Source organism: Ovis aries, chromosome 2, assembly GCF_016772045.2.
Source record: "Ovis aries strain OAR_USU_Benz2616 breed Rambouillet chromosome 2, ARS-UI_Ramb_v3.0, whole genome shotgun sequence".
NCBI classification, from domain to species: domain Eukaryota; kingdom Metazoa; phylum Chordata; class Mammalia; order Artiodactyla; family Bovidae; genus Ovis; species Ovis aries.
Window position 1 is genome coordinate 29117491 of NC_056055.1, and position 20547 is coordinate 29138037.

Here is a 20547-nt window from a genome sequence, read left to right on the forward strand (position 1 = left end):
TAATCAGAGTAACAACAGGTATGGCAGTCAACACCCATAGAACACTATCCCCTGACATCTTTTCTCAAGGAATGGTACATCGTTTCATAGGAGTGTTTTTACAGAACTCTGAAAATGCAGGGAAACATGCTCTTGTGAACCTGGGAATTGGTGCCTGATGGCAAAGTGTTTTCTCATTGTGAAAACAGAATAGTTGCAGCCTTGATTTGGCCAGAAAAACACACTGGTTCATGTCTCTCTTCATTATAACAACAGCTTTGATCTAGTTTTTGAGTTTTCTGAAAGAGACTGCTTGCCACTTCTTGCTGGGAAGTCTTCTGACAGGACAGATTCTCTGATCAGGGTAACAACAAGTTTGGCAGTCAACACTTCAAGAACACTCTCCCCTGACATCTTATCTCAATTGGAATGGTACAGTGTGTTCTACCTGCGTCTTTATACAACTCTGAAACAGCCAGAAAACATGCCTTTATGAACCTGGGAATTGTGCCCTTATGGTAAAAGCAATATTTTCCACCTGTGGAAGCTCTATAATTGCAGCCTCAACCTGCCTGAAAACTACACTCGTTCATTTTTCTCTTTATTCACAAACAGCTTTGGAAAAGTTTTTGAGTTTAATGAAAGAAGCAGGCTGCTTGCCACCTCTTGCTGGGAAGTCACCTGACAGTACAGTTTCACCTAATCAGCGTAACAACAGCTATGGCAGTCAACACTCAAAGAACACAGAACATTCTTCCCTGAACTCCTTTCTCATGGAGTGGTACAGTTTCCTACATGTGTTTTACAAAGCTCTTTACAATGCAGGGAAATATGGTTTTTTTAAAAACCTGGGACCTGGGGTCTAATGGCTAAAGAATTATTTTCCAACTGTGAGAGGTCAATAGTTGCAGCCTCAGTCCTGCTAGAAAATCACACCGGTTCACTTCTCTATTCATTATAGCAACAGCTTTGGTCTAGTTTTCTGTTTTCTGAAAGAAACAGGCTGCTTGCCACTTCTTCCTGGGAAGTCCTCTGACAGGACAGATTCACTAATCAGGGTAACAACAGATATGGCAGTCAACACTCACAGAACACTCTCCCCGTCAACACTCACAGAACACTCTCCCCTGACCTCTTTTCTCATGGAATGGTACATTGTGAATTTCTCCATATTTCAGCAAGGAAACTGGGGGCACAGAATTTTCTGCCTGAAGTATGAGATTTTCCATATTTTAGCCCAAAACCTGTGATGCAGAGTCTACACTCCAAGTTTCTGGGCTGAAATATAGAAAATTTCCATATTTCAGCCTGGAAACTTGGGATGCAGATTTTCCTGCCTGAAATATGAAATTCTCCATATGTCATCCAAGAAAATTGGGGTGCAGATTTTCCTGCAAGAGATGTCAAATTCTCCATACTTCATGCAGGAAAACTGAGGTGCAGATTTTCCTGCCTGAAGTGTGAAACTCCCCATATTTCATTCAGGAAAACTGGGGTGCAGAATTTCCTGCCTGAAATAGGAAATTCTACACATTTCATCCAGAAAAATTGGGGCTTAGATAAAAATATGAGAAATACATTTTCAGAGTTAATACCTTTTGAATTGTTTTTAAAAAATCATCAAAATTTTTATGCATCTTATGGTGGTACTCATTATCAAAACATGGGCTTGGTAAAATGTGACTTTTGCATCACTTCCTTTTCCATATTTATCTTGTTAGTAGATTCTTTGGCCTCTCTTGACTAGTTCTTTTTGAAGCAAAGATTAAAGCAGTAAATCTAGTTTATGTGATTTATAATCTCATCCAAAGTAATTTCTCAATTGGTTTTTTCTGTTGTATAAAGTTTTCCATTTTCATTTGTTTCTTTTTTCTTCTTGTTTTTCTTTTGTGTTTGTAGCTCTACATCAAATATTTTTTTTTGTAATTTAAGTATAGTATATTAACATAACTATATTTGTGTTGCAATACAACATAATGATTCAATATTTTTACAGAATAAGTTTTATTTAAATATGACCAAATTGTGAGTTGCTTGCTGGTTTCAGAGATGAATTCCTTGTGGATATCTTGGTTTGCAAATATTTCTTCATATTCTGGGTTGCCTTCTTCATTCCTTAAGGTTTCCTTTCCTGGGCACCTGCTTTGAAATTGAAGTAGGTCATGCTTTGCTGTTTTTGGTTTATTTCTCATGGCTCTAAGGGATGGATTCCAAAAGACCTTGTAATGTTGTCATCCAAACCCCCAAAGACCTTGTAGTTTATATCATCCTGTGTCCTGCCTATGTTTTCCTTAAGAATTTCATAGACTCCCTCCTGACCTTGAGATCTTTATTATTTGGAGTTAATTTTGTGTATGGTGTTAGAGAGTGTGCTAACCTCATTCTCATTTTCTTAGTTTTAGTTACCCTCGTACGATCCTTCATAGTGTCTGTTACAAATGTATATTCCCAGCATCAGGGGAGGAATACTCCCTTTTCTCCACACCTTCACACCTTTAGTGTTTGTTGAGTTCCTGTGGTTTCGATTTGCATTTCTAATATTTTGTGAAATTGACCTCTTTTCATGTGATTTCTTTTCAAGGGTGAGTTCATGTTACCTCTTGAGGCGGCTTCTTGTAACTTGGCCCTGTTTTGAATTCTTTTCTGATGACCACCCCTAGGACGTTTGTTAAGATCATCTGTTTTTGACTTAACAGACCCTTTGACCTTGAGAACACTCGATGCCCATCAGCACAGCTTTTCAAGCTATTGTTACAGAAAATGGCCACAAGGCGGCAGCATTATTCAGTTCAGTTCAGTTCAGTCGCTCAGTCGTGTTCGACTCTTTGCGACCCCATGAATCGCAGCACGCCAGGCCTCCCTGTCCATCACCATCTCCCGGAGTTCACTCAGACTCACGTCCATCGAGTCCGTGATGCCATCCAGCCATCTCATCCTCTGTCGTCCCCTTCTTCTCCTGCCCCCAATCCCTCCCAGCATCAGAGTCTTTTCCAATGAGTCAACTCTTCGCATGAGGTGGCCAAAGTACTGGAGTTTCAGTTTTAGCATCATTCCTTCCAAAGAACACCCAGGGCTGATCTCCTTTAGAATGGACTGTTTGGATCTCCTTGCAGTCCAAGGGACTCTTAAGAGTCTTCTCCAACACCACAGTTCAAAAGCATTGCTTCTTTGGCGCTCAACTTTCTTCACAGTCCAACTCTCAAACATCCATACATGACCACTGGAAAAATCATAGCCTTGACTAGACAGACCTTTGCTGGCAAAGTAATGTCTCTGCTTTTGAATATGCTGTCTAGGTTGGCCATAACTTTCCTTCTAAGGAGTAAGCGTCTTTTAATTTCATGGCTGCAATCACCATCTGCAGTGATTTTGGAGCCCCCCAAAATAAAGTCTGACACTGTTTCCACTGTTTCCCCATCTATTTCCCATGAAGTGATGGGACCGGATGCCATGATCTTCGTTTTCTGAATGTTGAACTTTAAGCCAACTTTTTCACTCTCCTCTTTCACTTTCATCAACTGGCTTTTTAGTTCCTCTTCACTTTCTGCCATAAGGGTGGTGTCATCTGCATATCTGAGGTTATTGATATTTCTCCCGGCAATCTTGATTTCAGCTTGTGCTTCTTCCAGCCCGGTGTTTCTCATGATGTACTCTGCATAAAAGTTTAACAAGCAGGGTGACAATATACAGCCTTGACATACTCCTTTTCCTACTTGGAACCAGTCTGTTGTTCCACGTCCAGTTCTAACTGTTGCTTCCACATTTCCACCCCCCCCCCCCCCCCCCCCCCCCCCGCCCGCCGGGTCATTTCTGTGTGATTTTATATTGGAATCGAAGTGATTTCTGATATTATGTGTGTTTCGGGTGTACATTAATGTATGAGCATTTATCTATTCTCTTTCAAGTTTTTGTTCCCACCTAGGTGATTACAGTGTGTTCAGTAAACTTCCATCTGCTATTCAGCAAGTTGTTTTCCATCAACTATTGGATATATATGTGTGTTTACGTTAATTCAAATCTCTTAATTTACTTCACCTGTATCTACAGTTGGAGGGCTTCTGCAGAGGGCAAGAGGCACTCCAGCAACATTGTGGGGTCACACTGCCTGCCACATCCTCCCAGGACCCTGAGCCCCACAGCCATCCAGCCTTGGGACCCAAGCCTGCCCAATCTTCAGAGATGTGATACCAGCCAAGGTAACCATGCAATGAAGGGAATAGAGTCAGTATATGTTTATATATTTATTGTGTTTATCCAATTATTTGAACTTGAGTATATAGGTGAATTATAAGGCAGCAGTTTTTAAAATTTAAATTCATAGTCACTTGATTCACTCACACATTGATGTGTATATGCTGTATTTCAGGGACTGTTCATGTATAGATTATGACACAAAGTGGAGTATCATTCCTAGTGTTACCTAGTAGGTCCTTGGGGCTTATTTTCTCAATAGTAGTGTATACCTGTTAATCAAGTAGCTCACTCCAAAACCTTTCTTCTCTGCTAACAGTAAGTGAGGAGAGTTTTTTCTAAGTCTGTGAACTGTTTATCTTGGCTCAAAGAGCTCATATGTATCCATTTTTAGATTCCACCTAGAAGTTGCATCATATTCTATTTGTCACGCCCTGTCTCTCTTACTTCACTTGCTATGATCATCTCTACCTTCTTGTCTGTGCCTGAACATGGCATTGTTTCATTGTTCCTTACGACTGATTAATATACCATTGTGTGTATAGAACCCATTTTCTTTATTCATTTCTGTGTCCTTGTACACTTAGGTCACACCAGTGTCCTTGCTATGGAAACTGGTCTGGCAGGGATGGTAAGGGTACCCTTGTCTTTGAACATGTTGCTTTTCTCTGACTGTATCAAGGCATGTGATTACTGCTTCCTAAGGCACTTCTATGTTATATTTTTTAAAGATCCTCATATTGTTCCATCTAGTGGATGAACCAATGAACATTTTTAGTAATTTCATCTGAATTAATTTCTTGATGGGAATTTCTATTCCTAAAAATTTCCCATTTTTACTTTGCTAACCTTCATCCTTGATTATTTCTTGTGTTTGTAGCTATCCATCCACTGTTTCTTTTTCAACTGAGTTACAGTTGATTTACATTATATATTTGCTTTGAGATACAACATAGTGATTCAATATTTTAATAGAATGTATGCCATTTAAAGATATTACAAAATCATGTCTTTATTTCTCTCTACTGCATACTATATCCTATTATTTTCCATGCATTATACATAGTGATTTTTATCTCTTAACCTTTACCCTCATCTGGCAACACCCACAACCATATCCCCACAGGCATCCATTAGTTTCTGGATTTGTGAATCTCTTTCTATTTCATAAATGAGTTCATTTGTGTCATATTTTAGATTGAACTTAAATATGATTTCCTATGGCAGTTTTCTGTGTGTTTCTGACAAGCTTGCCTTAGATGAGAATATGTAAATACATTTTCCTGAAAATAGTATAATTTTCAGGCATAATATAATTTCATCACTTCATGGGAAGTAGATGGGGAAACAGTGGAAACCGTGTCAGACTTTATTTTTGGGGGCTCCAAAATCACTGCAGATGGTGATTGCAGCCATGAAATTAAAAGACACTTACTCCTTGAAAGGAAAGTTATGACCAACCTAGATAGCATATTGAAAAGCAGAGACATTACTTTGCCAACAAAGGTCCGTCTAGTCAAGGCTATGATTTTTCCAGTGGTCATGTATGGATGTGAGTTGGACTGTGAAGAAAATTGAGCGCCGAAGAATTGATGCTTTTGAACTGTGGTGTTGGAGAAGACTCTTGAGAGTCCCTTGGACTGCAAGGAGATCCAACCAGTCCATTCTGAAGGAGATCAGCCCTGGGTGTTCATTGGAAGGACTGATGTTGCAGCTGAAACTCCAATACTTTGGCCACCTAATGCAAAGAGTTGACTTACTAGAAAAGGCTCTGATGCTGGGAGGGATTGGGGGCAGGAAGAGAAGGGGACGACAGAGGATAAGATGGCTGGATGACATCACCAACTCAATGGACATGAGTTTGAGTAAATTCCGGGAGTTGGTGATGGACAGGGAGGCCTGGCGTGCTGCGATTCATGGGGTCACAAAGAGTCGAACATGACTGAGCGACTGAACTGAACTGAACTGAATATAATTTCAATCAGAATTGTTTTCCATATTTCATCCAGGTAAGCACAGAATCTTAACCACTGGACTGCGGGGAAGTACCCCTGTGCATTCTTGTTTAAATTAACCTTTATTTCATATTGTAGTAACACTGATATAGAATGTGTTATTGGTGACAGGTGAACCAAATATATTTTCCATTTTGTTGTTTAGTCATCATGTCTGACTATATTTGTAGGAGCATTCCCTTTTCTCCAGGCCCTGTTACACTTGTAAGACATCTATTTGCTTATGCATATGTGTACATAAATTCTAGGAACATAGAGACATAAATATCCATGTAGTTAGATGTATAAATGTTTAGATTACATTGAAATGTAAATTCTAGGTACATAGATATATAAATGTCTAGGAACATTGATATATAAATATCTAGGTACACAGAAATGTAAATTCTAAGTACATAGATATATAAATGTCTATATACATAGAGATATAAATGCCAGGGTACATAGAGACATAAATATCTACATAAAAAGAAATATAAATATCTATGTACATACAGATGTAAATATTATACATACATATAGATATAGATATCTATATACACAGACATATAAATATCTATACACACAGAAGATGGTTACACAGTGGACAATGTGAGAGACACCCTTATAAGTAGACAAAATAAGTGATACAGATAGTAGCATTTAGAAAATCATATTATGAGAGAGAAACATAAAGAATTTCAAAGCAAAGAAAACAAATCTAACCAGGACTCATGTAACTAGTTTTAATCTGGTGGCAATAAACCATCAAGTCACAGGAGATTCAGGTGGTGATGGCAAATTCTGGAAGGGTCAGGCAGTGAAAAGAAGTTAAATCTTTCATTTTTGTTTACAGAGTATACCTTATCAACTTAATGATACATACTTGTTGATACCTCCTTAAGTATGTGTCATTCAGCACATCTTCATATGCCCTCATCCAAACTGTTTCAGCTCAAATCATTCCAAGCATAGCTCCAATTTGTTGCAACTCTGATTAGTCATGTCTTGCTATTTCATAAGAAAGACACATTGTAATTCATTCATATAGACCAGTGAAAGCTAGGATTTCTGTCTAATGTATATATTTTTAGGGGCCTTATAAATCATTTAAAATGGCAACCCTTCTCCCTGTTTGACCCTGTTCTGACTCAACTGACATGGGAAAAGCTATGGAAAGAGTGTTTAATATAATCTGAACTCACCAGATATTTCTTTTTTTTAAATTTAAATTTATTTATTTTAGTTGGAGGCTAATTACTTTACAATATTGCATTGGTTTTGCCATACGTCAATATGACTCCGCTACGGGTGTACACGTGTTCCCAATCCTGAACCCCCCTCCCACCTCCCTCCCTATACCATCACTCTGGGTCATCCCAGTGCACCAGCCCCAAGCATCCTGCATCCTGCATCGAACCTAGACTGGCGATTCATTTCTTATATGATATTATACATGTTTCAATGCCATTCTCCCAAATCATCCCACCCTTGCCCTCTCCCACAGAGTCCAAAAGACTGTTCAATACATCTGTGTCTCTTTCGCTGTCTCACATACAGGGTTATCATTACCATCTTTCTAAATTCCATATACATGCGTTAGTATACTCTATTGGTGTTTTTCTTTCTGGGTTACTTCACTCTGTATAATCAGCTCCAGTTTCATCCACCTCATTAGAACTGACTCATGTATTCTTTTTAATGGCTGAGTAATACTCCATTGTGTATATGTACCACAGCTTTCTTATCCATTCATCTGCTGATGGACATCTAGGTTGCTTCCACGTCCTAGCTATTATAAACAGTGCTGCGATGTATAGGCGTCTCTTTCAATTCTGGTTTCCTTGGTATGTATGCCCAGCAGCGGGATTGCTGGGTCATAAGGCAGTTCTATTTCCAGTTTTTTAAGGAATCTCCACACTGTTCTCCATAGTGGCTGTTAGTTAGTTCAGTCACTCAGTCGTGTCCGACTCTTTGCAACCCCATAAATCCCAGCATGCTAGGCTGCGTGATGGTCCATCACCATCTCCCGGAGTTCACTCAGACTCAACGTCCATCGAGTCAGTGATGCCATCCAGCCATCTCATCCTCAGTCGTCGCCTTCTACTCCTGCTCCAATCCCTCCCAGCATCAGAGTCTTTTCCAATGAGTCAACTCTTCGCATGAGGTGGCCAAAGTACTGGAGCGTCAGCTTTAGCATCATTCCTTCCAAAGAAATCCCAGGGCTGATCTCCTTCAGAATGGACTGGTTGGATCTCCTTACAGTCCAAGGGACTCTCAAGAGTGTTCTCCAACACCACAGTTCAAAAGCATCAATTCTTCAGCGCTCAGCCTTCTTCACAGTCCAACTCTCACATCCATACATGACCACAGGAAAAACCATAGCCTTGACTAGACGGACCTTAGTCTGCAAAGTAATGTCTCTGCTTTTGAATATGCTATCTAGGTTGGTCATAACTTTTCTTCCAAGGAGTAAGCGTCTTTTAATTTCATGGCTGCAGTCACCATCTGCAGTGATTTTGAATCCCCAAAAAATAAAGTCTGACACTGTTTCCACTGTTTCCCCATCTATTTCCCATGAAGTGATGGGACCAGATGCCATGATCTTCGTTTTCTGAATGGTGAGCTTTAAGCCAACTTTTTCACTCTCTTCTTTCACTTTCATCAAGAGGCTCTTTAGCTCCTCTTCACTTTCTGCCATAAGGGTGGTGTCATCTGCATATCTGAGGTTATTGATATTTCTCCCGGCAATCTTGATTCCAGCTTGTGTTTCTTCCAGTCCAGCGTTTCTCATGATGTACTCTGCATATAAGTTAACTAAGCAGGGTGACAATATACAGCCTTGACGTACTCCTTTTCCTATTTGGAACCAGTCTGTTCTTCCATGTCCAGTTCTAACTGTTGCTTCCTGACCTGCATATAGGTTTCTCAAGAGGCAGGTTAGGTGGTCTGGTATTCCCATCTCTTTCAGAATTTTCCACAGTTTATTATGATCCACACAGTCAGAAGCTTTGGCATAGTCAATAAAGCAGAAATAGATGTTTTTCTGGAACTCTCTTGCTTTTTCCATGATCCAGCGGATGTTGGCATTTTGATCTCTGGTTCCTCTGCCTTTTCTAAAACCAGCTTGAACATCAGGGAGTTCACGGTTCACATATTGCTGAAGCCTGGCTTGGAGAATTTTGAGCATGTATTCCCACCAACAGTGTAAGAGGGTTCCCTTTTTTCCACACCCTCTCCAGCATTTATTGCTTGTAGACTTTTGGATCACAGCCAATCTGACTGGCATGAAAAGGCACCTCATTGTGGTTTTGATTTGCATTTCTCTGATAATGAGTGATGTTGAGCATATTTTCATGTGTTTGTTAGCCATCTGTATGTCTTCTTTGGAGAAATGTCTATTTAGTTCTTTGGCCCATTTTTTGATTGGGTCGTTTATTTTTCTGGAATTGAGCTGCAGAAGTTGCTTGTATATTTTTGAGATTAGTTGTTTGTCAGTTGCTTCATTTGCTATTATTTTCTCCCATTCTGAAGGCTGTCTTTTCACCTTCCTTATAGTTTCTTTTGTTGTGCAGAAGCTTTTAATTTTAATTAGGTCCCATTTGTTTATGTTTGCTTTTATTTCCAGTATTCTCGGAGGTGGGTCATAGAGAATCCTGCTGTGATTTATGTCGGAGAGTGTTTTGCCTATGTTCTCCTCTAAGAGTTTTATAGTTTCTGGTCTTTTGTTTAGATCTTTAATCCATTTTGAGTTTATTTTTGTGTATGGTGTTAGAAAGTGTTCTAGTTTCATTCTTTTTCAAGTGGTTGACCAGTTTTCCCAGCACCACTTGTTAAAGAGGTTGTCTTTTCTCCATTGTATATTCTTGGCTCCTTTGTCAAAGATAAAGTGTCCATAGGTGTGTGGGTTTATCTCTGGGATTTCTATTTTGTTTCAGTGATCTATATTTCTGTCTTTGTGCCAGTACCATACTGTCTTGATGACTGTGGCTTTGTAGTAGAGCCTGAAGTCAGGCAGGTTGATTCCTCCAGTTCCATTCTTCTTTCTCAAGATTGCTTTGGCTATTCGAGGTTTTTTGTATTTCCATACAAATTGTGAAATTATTTGTTCTAGCTCTGTGAAAAATACCATTGGTAGCGTGATAGGGTTTGCATTCAATCTGTAGATTGCTTTGGGTAGTATACTCATTTTCACCATATTGATTCTTCCGATCCATGAACATGGCATATTTCTCCATCTATTAGTGTCCTCTTTGATTTCTTTCACCAGTGTTTTATAGTTTTCTATATATAGATCTTCAGTTTCTTTAGGTAGATATATTCCTAAGTATTTTATTCTTTTCATTGCAATGGTGAATGTAATTGTTTCCTTTAAGGAAACCAGATATTTCTTATTTGGTGTACATGAAGATGTGAGAAGTAGACTTTGATGGATATAAAAAGAAATATTTTGAATGAAGAAACATGATTAGAAATTGGCAGAGTCATTTGACCAGACAGCAATCACAATGGATCAACTCCATCTCCCTCAACCATGAAGACAAGTTTATTTTGGTAATAACATCAGCAACTGAGGAGTTAAAGTGTTAAATCTGTGAAAAATTATTAACAGAAAGTGAAAGTCACTCAGCTGTGTCCAAATCTGTGAACCCATGGATTGTAGCTAGCCAGGTTCCTCTATCCATGGAGTTTTCCAGGCAAGAATACTGGAGTGGGTTGTCATTCCCTTCTACAGAGGACCTTCCCAACCCGAGAATTAAACCTGGGTGTCTTGCATTGCAGGCAGATTCTTTACCATCTGAGCCACTAGGGAAGCCTCAATTAACAGGAAGGCAGAGAGGAAATGTTTTCACAGATAGAACACAACTTTCCAGAAGGCTGTACATTTCAGATAAATGTTTTATTATTTTAAATCTTGAGTAGATTACATATAGGTTTTACAGACTGTTCAAAGTAACATTCTATTCCTTCCTGGAACGAATACATCACCTTTTGATTCATGCACTTGTGACACACTTAACCAGACTTAGTTAAGCCCTACTTACTTAAATCAACTTACTCTATGTTGGAGAGTATTCTAAGCCAATTTGTGCATACCAGCTGCAGATCTGACAAGAAACATTTACTCTTACATTGTTGTTGTTCAGTTGCTATGTTGTGTCTGACTCTTTGTGACCCCATGGACTGCAGTGCACCAGGATTCCCTGTCCTTCACTATCTCTTGGAGTTTGCTCAAACTCTTGTTCATTGAGTTGGTGATGCCATCTAAACATCTCTTCCTCTGTCACCCACTTTTCCTTTTGCCTTCAGTCTTTCCCAGCATCAGGATTTTTTCCCAATAAGTTGGCCCTTTGCTTCAGGTGGCCAGCGAATTGGAGCCTCAGGTTCAGCATCAGTTCTTCTAATGAATATTCAGAGTTGATTTCCTTTAGGAATGACTGGTTTGATCTCCTAGAGGTCCAAGGGACTCTCAAGAGTCTTCTTTAGCACCACAGTTTGAAAGCGTTGATTCTTCAGTGCTCAACCTTCTTTATGGTCCAACTCTCACATCCATACATGAGTACTGGAAAAACCAGTAGCTTTTACTCTCACGTATGTGGTATCAAATTTGTCGTTACATATTGCCTGTGACCTTTAGACTCTTTCTTCATACTTCATGTAATCATGTGGTGTTGTAATTAAATACACTTTGGAACTAAGCTTATTTTAAAGATATGGTTTGCCTACCAGTAGCATAGGAGTGTTCTGTTTTCTCCAGCACCTGTTACCCTGGTGTGACATCTCAAAACTCAGAAATTCTTACTTGTTGATATGAAAATTATTTCATTTTAGCACAGTTTGAACAGAGAAGTGAAAAAATCAGGGTGCCTATTTTACCAGGTTACTTCAGGGAGAAAGTTGAAACTGTTAGAAGGCAAAATGCATGCAGCTGATGGCTTCTTGGCTCTGATTTTTGCAGGGGTTTTCTTATGTATTTTTTTCAAGTGTGACCTTTCATTCATATAACAGCAAATAACAGAATTATAAGAAATTAATTTGAAATGATGGCTTGTTTATACCCCAAAAATCTGGACACAAAGGAGCCAATGATCTACAAAGATCAGGGGACTAAGCTTGTAAAAATATTTGAGGTTGGCAAATAATAACTAGTGTGCTTGCAATTTCAACAATACATTTTTATTCCGATAAAGAATATCCTTTTCTAGCAGACTTCCAAGGTGGCTGCCTTCTGATGATGGAATCAGGGCACTTCCTGTCTGTCTTTACAGGACATGGGGCTGAACTCAAGAAATCCCTGGCTTTTCCCTGGATCCTGACCATCATGTGGCCAGATATTGGTAACAGTTTTGCTTTGCCTGTTGAAGTGTTTAATGACAAAGGTTCTTTCAGTTTCCTGATGTGGGTGATGTGTGGAGCCCAGTGATGATTTCTTCTTTAAGAAATGTACATCCGTAGTTCCCACACGAGGGTGAGCTGCTTGTCCAACGATGAGAGACCCTGCATGCGTGTGACCTGTGCCTCCTGGGAGAGCAGCTTTAAGCTAGTTTAAACCTGACCAACTTCTATCATACAAGGTAAGTTCAGACCACTTTAAGTCTTGGCTACAGGCATCCCTGGTGGCTCAGACGCTAAAGAATCTGTCTGCAGTGAGGAGCTGCTGCTGCTGCTAAGTCACTTCAGTCGTGTCCCACTCTGTGTGACCCCATAGATGGCAGCCCACCAGGCTCCCCTGTCCCTGGGATTCTCCAGGCAAGAACACTGGAGTGGATTGCCATTTCCTTCTCCAAAGCATGAAAGTGAAAAATAAAAGAGAAGTCACTCGTCGTGTCCAACTCTTAGCGACCCCATGGACTGAAGCCTACCAGGCTCCTCCGTCCATGGGATTTTCCAGGCAAGAGTACTGGAGTGGGTTGCCATTGCAGTGAGGAGACCTAGATTCAATCCCTGGGTCAGGAAGATCCTCTGGAGAAAGAAATGGCAACCCACTTCAGTATTCTTGCCTGGGAAATCTCATGGACAGAGGAGCCTGGAGGGCTACAATCCATGGGGTCACGAACAATCGGACATGATTGAACAACTGACACTTTCACTTTTCAAAGTCCTGTCTACACTGATTATGTTTAGATGAGACTGCATGCTTTCTAAGATGAGAACATTTACACCTGATGGTGTTCTCTGTGCAGTAAGACATGGAGACTTGGGTAGAGATCTGGCCTGCCCTCTGTCCTGGAAAACTCCGTGCCTGCCTCTGAATGTCAGTACTGAGATGTCTGGGGTCTGGAGCTGAGGTGGGCTTCTCTGAGTAAGTGTGCTCTCCTCTGAGTGGGGTTCCATGGCCCTCCCAGGGGTCAGTGGTGCAGCAGGGCTCGTAGTCTTTCTTATTGCCAGGTTTACCTTCCCTGGGGCTCATGGAGACTTCTCAGGTGGGCTTCTTGGTCATTATTCCAATTTACCAGTACATTCAGTTTGAGTAGGGAGGCATGTGCACCTGATGCACTGGTTCCAGGGTACAGGGATTAGGCCAATGGCCAATGGGCAGCCAATGGCCAGTTTGCTGCTGTGATCTCCTTCCAGTTGACTCTCCTCTGAAGACAACTGAGCTGCCCCTCGTCTTTTAGCCCAGCTATTCGGTTTTCTCAACATCTCAGCGGGACAAGAAAGACAGAGCCTGCCACAACCAAGGTAGTATGTTCAACTCAAGCATGAACTCTCAAACCAGCAAAAAGTCACAGGCCTGAAGTGAAAACAGGAGAGGCCTGACTTCTCAGTGACAATTGTGAGCAGAGGAGACAGACCCTACACTTCTTTCTAGGGTCTCAGGAGGTCGCAGGGCCCTGGCTTGCTTTCACATTGGCTGACCATAGCCATGGTGTCCTAATCAAGGGGGTGTGTTGACCCCAGGTTTGGGGATCTGGAGACTGTGTGAATTTCACCCCATCTGCATGGGTCAGGATCATGTGTATGGGGAGGCCTCACACACAAAGCTAAGAAAAAGGGATGAATACATGTGAACTTCGTTTGTGTTTAGGAATTAATACCTTATGGTATTCACTTTATACAGACATGTGCCTGTTTGCATCTTTACCCCTTCAAGATTCACCCTCCCTGGGTCTCCTGGAGACTTCTCATGTGGGCTACCTGGTATTCATTCTAATTTACCAGGACAAGCATGGCGGGAAGGTAGCAGGTTTACCTGGAAAACTGATTACAGGGCACATGGGTCAGACAAAAGGCCAAAGGGCAGCAGGTGAGGTTGTTGCTATGATCTCCTTCCAGTCGGCTGTCCTTGCTCAGCAGAGAACAGACCTGGCCCTCTTCTTCCAGCTCTGCGTCTGGTGTGTTTTCTCAACACCTCAGTGGGGCAAGAAAGGACCAAGCCTGCCAGAACCAAGGTAGTGTGTCCAGCATTATCATGACACCTGTAAAAACAGTTAAAATCACATGGAACCAAAGGAAAGAGATGAAGACTTCTCTGGGGCAAGTGTGGGGAGAGGAGACTGATCTTACACTTCTTTATACCATCCCAGGTGGTTACAGGGAGCCACTCCTGAGGGGCCTAATCAGCAGAAACTGGTGTCCTAACCAAGGGTCATGTGACCCCAGGTGCAGGGTCTGGAGACTGTGGGTCTCACTCCATGCACATGGGTCAGGATCCTGTACCTGGGGACACTGTATCTGCTCAGTGTGTCTTGTCCCGTTGGAGATTTCCAGTATCAGAATTGAGGGTATTTCCCTGATTAACCTGCGGTCCTTTTTCTTCTGTTCACCTAGTCGCATTCACATGAGGTCAGGCACCTTGAGTGGGTTGTTGCTCTGTATTCTACTGAGTGAAAACCTTTGGTAGTGTCATATTAATGTCATAGCATATCACATATCTAATCTGTAGGGTCACCACTGTCTGATGTTCCCTAGACATACCTCAGGTCATTTAATTTGTCATTTGATTTTTATTTTATATTGGAGTCGAGTTGACTTCCATTGTTTTGTTAGTTTTAGTTGTACAGGAGCTTGATTTGATTTTACACAGAGGTAGAGCCAGACATCCTGGAATATGAAGTCAAGTGGGCCTTAGAAAACATCACTACAAACAAAGCTAGTGGAGGTGATAGAATTCCAGTTGAGCTATTTCAAATCCTGAAGGATGATGCTGTGAAAGTGCTGCACTCAATATGCCAGCAAATTTGGAAAGCTCAGCAGTGGCCACAGGACTGGAAAAGGTCAGTTTTCATTCCAACCCCAAAGAAAGGCAATGCCAAAGAATGCTCAAACTACCTCACAATTGCACTCATCTCACATGCTAGTAAAGTAATGCTCAAAATTCTCCAAGCCAGGCTTCAGCAATATGTGAACCATGAACTTCCTAATGTTCAAGCTGGTTTTAGAAAAGGCAGAGGAACCAGATATCAAATTGCCAACATCCGCTGGATCATCGAAAAAGCAAGAGAGTTCCAGAAAAACATCTATTTCTGCTTTATTGACTATGCCAAAGCCTTTGACTGTGTGGATCATAATAAACTGTGGAAAATTCTGAAAGAGATGGGAATACCAGACCACCTAACCTGCCTCTTGAAAAACCTATATGCAAGTCAGGAAGCAACAGTTAGAACTGGACATGGAACAACAGACTGGTTCCAAATAGGAAAAGGAGTACGTCAAGGCTGTATATTGTCACCCTACTTATTTAACTTATATTCAGAGTTCAGTTCAGTTGCTCAGTCATGTCCGACTCTCCGTGACCCCATGAACTGCAGCACGCCAAACCTCACGGTCCATCACCAACTCCCGAAGTTCATTTTTTTTTTTTTGGATTTTTATTGGATTATTCAAATTTAAAATGATGAGGCAGATACTTTTCAAAGATATTGGCTTACTAATTTTCTAAAAAATTAATGCTAACTTAATAGTGATGGGTTTTCCAACATAATTTTAAAAGTTAGCAGATTTCAGAATAATTCCATAATGAAGTTAGAGTCCTGGAATGATTCATTTTACACTGTTCTGATGAGTCATTATAATTCAGTTAAACTTCTTCATTGAAAACATATGTAACTGAATTTTAAGAGGTCATTTTTTAAAATAAAATATTTCTGTTTCTGGGTGTTTTCCTTCATTATTCAGTGTGATTACATTAACCTCAAGGTTGATCCTTTGGAAGATGAGCAAAATTATAATTGATATCAATATGTATTCAAACAGGCTGCAATCCCTATCCTCAGATCTTGCTTACCAAAGAGGAATTTAAAATGTTTAGCTGAGTGGGAAGGAGATTAAATATTGTTGCATTTCATCATTTGAATGACATTTTTAGCTCTTTGTGGGACAATATATTAAGGTTATTGATTAATTGAAAACAAACCTAGTTGACCATTAAGACTGGGTAGAATTTGTCTTTTGTTGGTAAGCATTATTTGGAATGTAAAACCATGGACTAATTTTTACAATTACTTCATCAAAAGATGGCTATAAAGTACTTAGATGAGTGTCACATTAAAAAAATCAATGATTGCTAATCATTCCTGATATTTTTAATTACCCAGAAAAGCTTTCACTTTGGATCAAAAATAATTCATTCCTTTTCAAAAGCTCTTTTAACATGTGTTTTGGTGACTGACTCCTAGAAACATGTTCTTTTTCACTCAGCAAAGACAGATGGCTAGATAATATATAATAGATAGATAGTCTGTGCAAGTAGATTTGTTAATTAAGGTTATTCAAAGATAGAAACATACCATTCCCTTCTTGCAAAGCCAGCTCGAGGGATAAATCTGAGACAGAGAGATGTATTTAATGCTATGTGAGATTTTCTGTACTGGAGTAACATATTAATTAAAAAAAAACACACAAACATTTTGATTGGCCCAAATAGCACAATAAGATGTAAAACACGTGAATAAAGAGATAATATGGATAGTTGAGAGAATACACAGGAAACAGATGGTCAAGGTTGAAATTTTAGTTTTGCTTCTCTTAGTTATATGATGGCAGGCAAGACTCTTAGTATTTCTGCCTGTATGTTTGCTCATCTGAAAAATGAAGAAAACTGTCTACCTCATCAGTTTTGTCTGGAGAATTGAGTTTTCACATAACAGAATGCCCCAAAACATGGCTTAGCATGTAGAATACACAATATAACTGCTTTTATTTCATGTGTGCCATGCTGCTCTGCCTTGGTAGTCAAGACCTCTCAAATACTTAACCTGACATTAAAAAATTAATAAATGGCATGTATATGTGTATATGTATGTATAACTGAATCACTTTGCTATATATATATATAATACATATATATTCTTTTAAAATTCTTTTTCATTATCCCTCATTACAAGATATTGAGTATAGTTCCCTGTGATATACAGTAGGTCCTTGTTGATTATCTGTTTTATTGTCATGGTATATATTTTAATCCCAGACTCCTAATTTATCCCCTTCCTCCACTTTCATAACCATAAGTTTGCTTTCTATGTCTGTGATGCAATTTCTATTTTGTTAAAAGTCCATTTGTATCATTCTCTTGATTCCACATATAAGCAATATTATATCTGTCTTTCTCCTACTTCACCTAGTATGATAATCCCTAGGTTCATCCATGTTGCTGCAAATGGCTTCATTATTTTTAATGACTGGGTCATATTCATGTGTGTGTATACATACATACATATGTATTACACACATGCATACATATGTATTACATATTCTCCATCCATCTGTAAATGGACATTTAGGTTGTTTCTATAACTTGGCTGTTGTAATTAGTAATGTTGCAGTGAACCTCAGGAGTTCATGTATTTCTTCAAATTATATATTTTTCTGAGTTTTCTCTGGATATATGCCCAGTAGTGGGATTACAGGATCATATGGTAGTTCTATTTTTAGTTTTTTAAGGAACTTCCATACTATTCATTCACTAGGGCTTTCCATGTGGTTCAAGGGTAAAGAATCCACCTGCCAATGCAGGAGACATGGTTTCAGTCCCTGGGTGGGGAAGATCCCCTGGAGGAGGGCATGGCAACCCATTCCAGTATTGTTGCCTGGAGAATCCCATGGGCAGAGGATCCTGGTGTGCTACTGGCCATGGGGTTGAAAAGAGGTGGACTTGACTGAGCAACTGAGCATGCACACACATCTTCCGTTTATGCAGGATTATGCTACTCCCTACTACCTCAGGTTTTAGGTAAACATATTTTATCCTGGATGTTGGTGCCTTGTAAATCAACCATACCTTTCTGCATTCCTTCTGTATCAGCATGTAAGAATCAGATTTAATTTTTCATTTGCAAGTGCATTCACCAACTGCCATGTACAGGAGATGCAAGATACTTGTTTTCCTAAATGTCAGCATCCAGGCTTGTGAGCAGAGCCAATGGGGTGCTCCTTCCCTGGGCATCGGGTTAGTGTGAGTGATGCAGAGTTTCCTGTGATGGGGTTAGAGCCCTAGGGACAGCATCTAGTGCTCCCTGGTGGTGGTTCCAGCCACCGCGGAGGGGAGGGGGGGTGGGGGGTGTAGGGGTGCAGTCCAGTCTGGAGGCAGCATGCAGCAGTAACACCCAGCCACCAGGTGTGGCACTGTCCAGCAGGGAGAACCCAGTGTTGCTCCAAGGGCCCCTCCAGGGGTTTATTGTGAGAATGCAATGTCAGGATGTCTCAGCTACTTACAACAATGCTGGCACACAGCACAGGTTCCCCAGGACCCACATTTGCTAGAACGTCAGATGCATGACACCAAGGTAGTTTTATGGCCAGCTTTCCTCTTAAACCCCCAATTCCTACAGTAGAACCTGGAACACAACAGTTGCTCAGTATATATCTGAGAAATTTAAAAAGTGTTGTCTTTGCAGTGGTTCATCATCCATCGGCTTCCAATAAGTTACCATGGCTGTTTCTCCAGGCTTTTATAATTCTGTGCCTCTCTTTGCTCATTCTGATAAATTTATAATCTGCTTAAAATAACCAAAGCTAGTATCTGTTATCAGCAAACAAGACTATATATTTTTGGCCACAATAGATCTCAGGCTTCCCGTTAATAAAATCCTGGATAATGGACCTGCCCCAGGAGACCTCACATCATGACACAAGCGAGTGTGAAAGATCTTTGTGAATTAAACTCCTGATTTGACTGTGAAATTATTATGCTGCCTGGAGCTCCCAGTTAATTTCAGTTATGTGCCCATGTTTTGAATTTAAAGGGTAATACAGAGGAACCAGAGATCAAATTGCCAACATCCGCTGGATCATGGAAAAAGCAAGAGAGTTCCAGAAAAACATCTATTTCTGCTTTATTGACTATGCCAAAGACTTTGACTATGTGGATGACAATAAACTGTGGAAAATTCTGAAAGAGATGGGAATACAGACCACCTGACCTGCCTCTTGAGAAATCTGTATGCAGGTCAGGAAGCAACAGTTAGAACTGGACATGGAATAATAGACTAGTTCCAAATAGGAAAAGGAATACATCAAGGCTGTATATTGTCACCCTGCTTATTTAACTTATATGCAGAGTACACATGAGAAACGCTGGACTGGAAGAAACACAAGCTGGAATCAAGATTGCTGGGAGAAATATCAATAACCTCAGATATGCGGATGACACCACCCTTATGGCAGAAAGTGAAGAGGAACTAAAAAGCCTCTTGATGAAAGTGAAAGAGGAGAGTGAAAAAGTTGGCTTAAAACTCAACATTCAGAAAACGAAGATCATGGCATCTTGTCGCAACACTTCATGGGAAATAGATGGGGAAAAAGTGTCAGACTTTATTTTTTGGGGATCCAAAATTACTGCAGATGGTGACTGCAGCCATGAAATTAAAAGACGCTTACTCCTTGGAAGAAAAGTTATGACCAACCTAGGTAGCATATTGAAAAACAGAGGCATTACTTTGCCAACAAAGGTCCATCTAGTCAAGGCTATGGTTTTTCCTGTGGTCATGTATGGATGTGAGAGTTGGACTGTGAAGAAGGCTGAGCGCTGAAGAATTGATGCTTTTGAACTGTGGTGTTGGAGAAGACTCTTGAGAGTCCCTTGGACTGCAAGGAGATCCAACCAGTCCATTCTGAAGGAGATCAACCCTGGAATTTCTTTGGAAGGAATGATGCTAAAGCTGAAAATCCAGTACTTTGGCCACCTCATGCGAAGAGTGAACTCACTGGAAAAGACTCTGATGCTGGGAGGGATTGGGAGCAGGAGGAGAAGGGGACGACAGAGGATGAGATGGCTGGATGGCATCGCTGTCTCGATGAACATGAATCTGAGTGAACTCCGGCAGTTGGTGATGGACAGGGAGGCCTGGCATGCTGTGATTCATGGGGTCACAAAGAGTCGGACACGATTGAGCGACTGAACTGAACTGAACTGAACATTCTCCTGTCTATAGTTGTTCAGCAG

General features: G+C 40.4%; 1 protein-coding gene across 8 annotated transcripts in view; it reads left to right on the forward strand.

Moving 5' to 3' along the window:
* The window catches only part of ZNF484 (zinc finger protein 484), a 57168-nt gene extending 40909 nt beyond the window's left edge, over positions 1-16259 (forward strand). For 3 of the 8 annotated variants that reach the window (XR_009599145.1, XR_009599144.1, XR_009599146.1), the window contains exons 3-4: positions 4027-4175; positions 12434-16259. The gene's annotated coding sequence lies outside the window, so the exon portion shown is untranslated. The remainder of the gene's footprint in view (positions 1-4026; positions 4176-12433) is intronic. The other 5 variants (XR_009599141.1, XR_009599147.1, XR_009599142.1 and 2 more) reach the window with 5 other exon arrangements.
* Positions 16260-20547: the final 4288 nt, after the last annotated feature.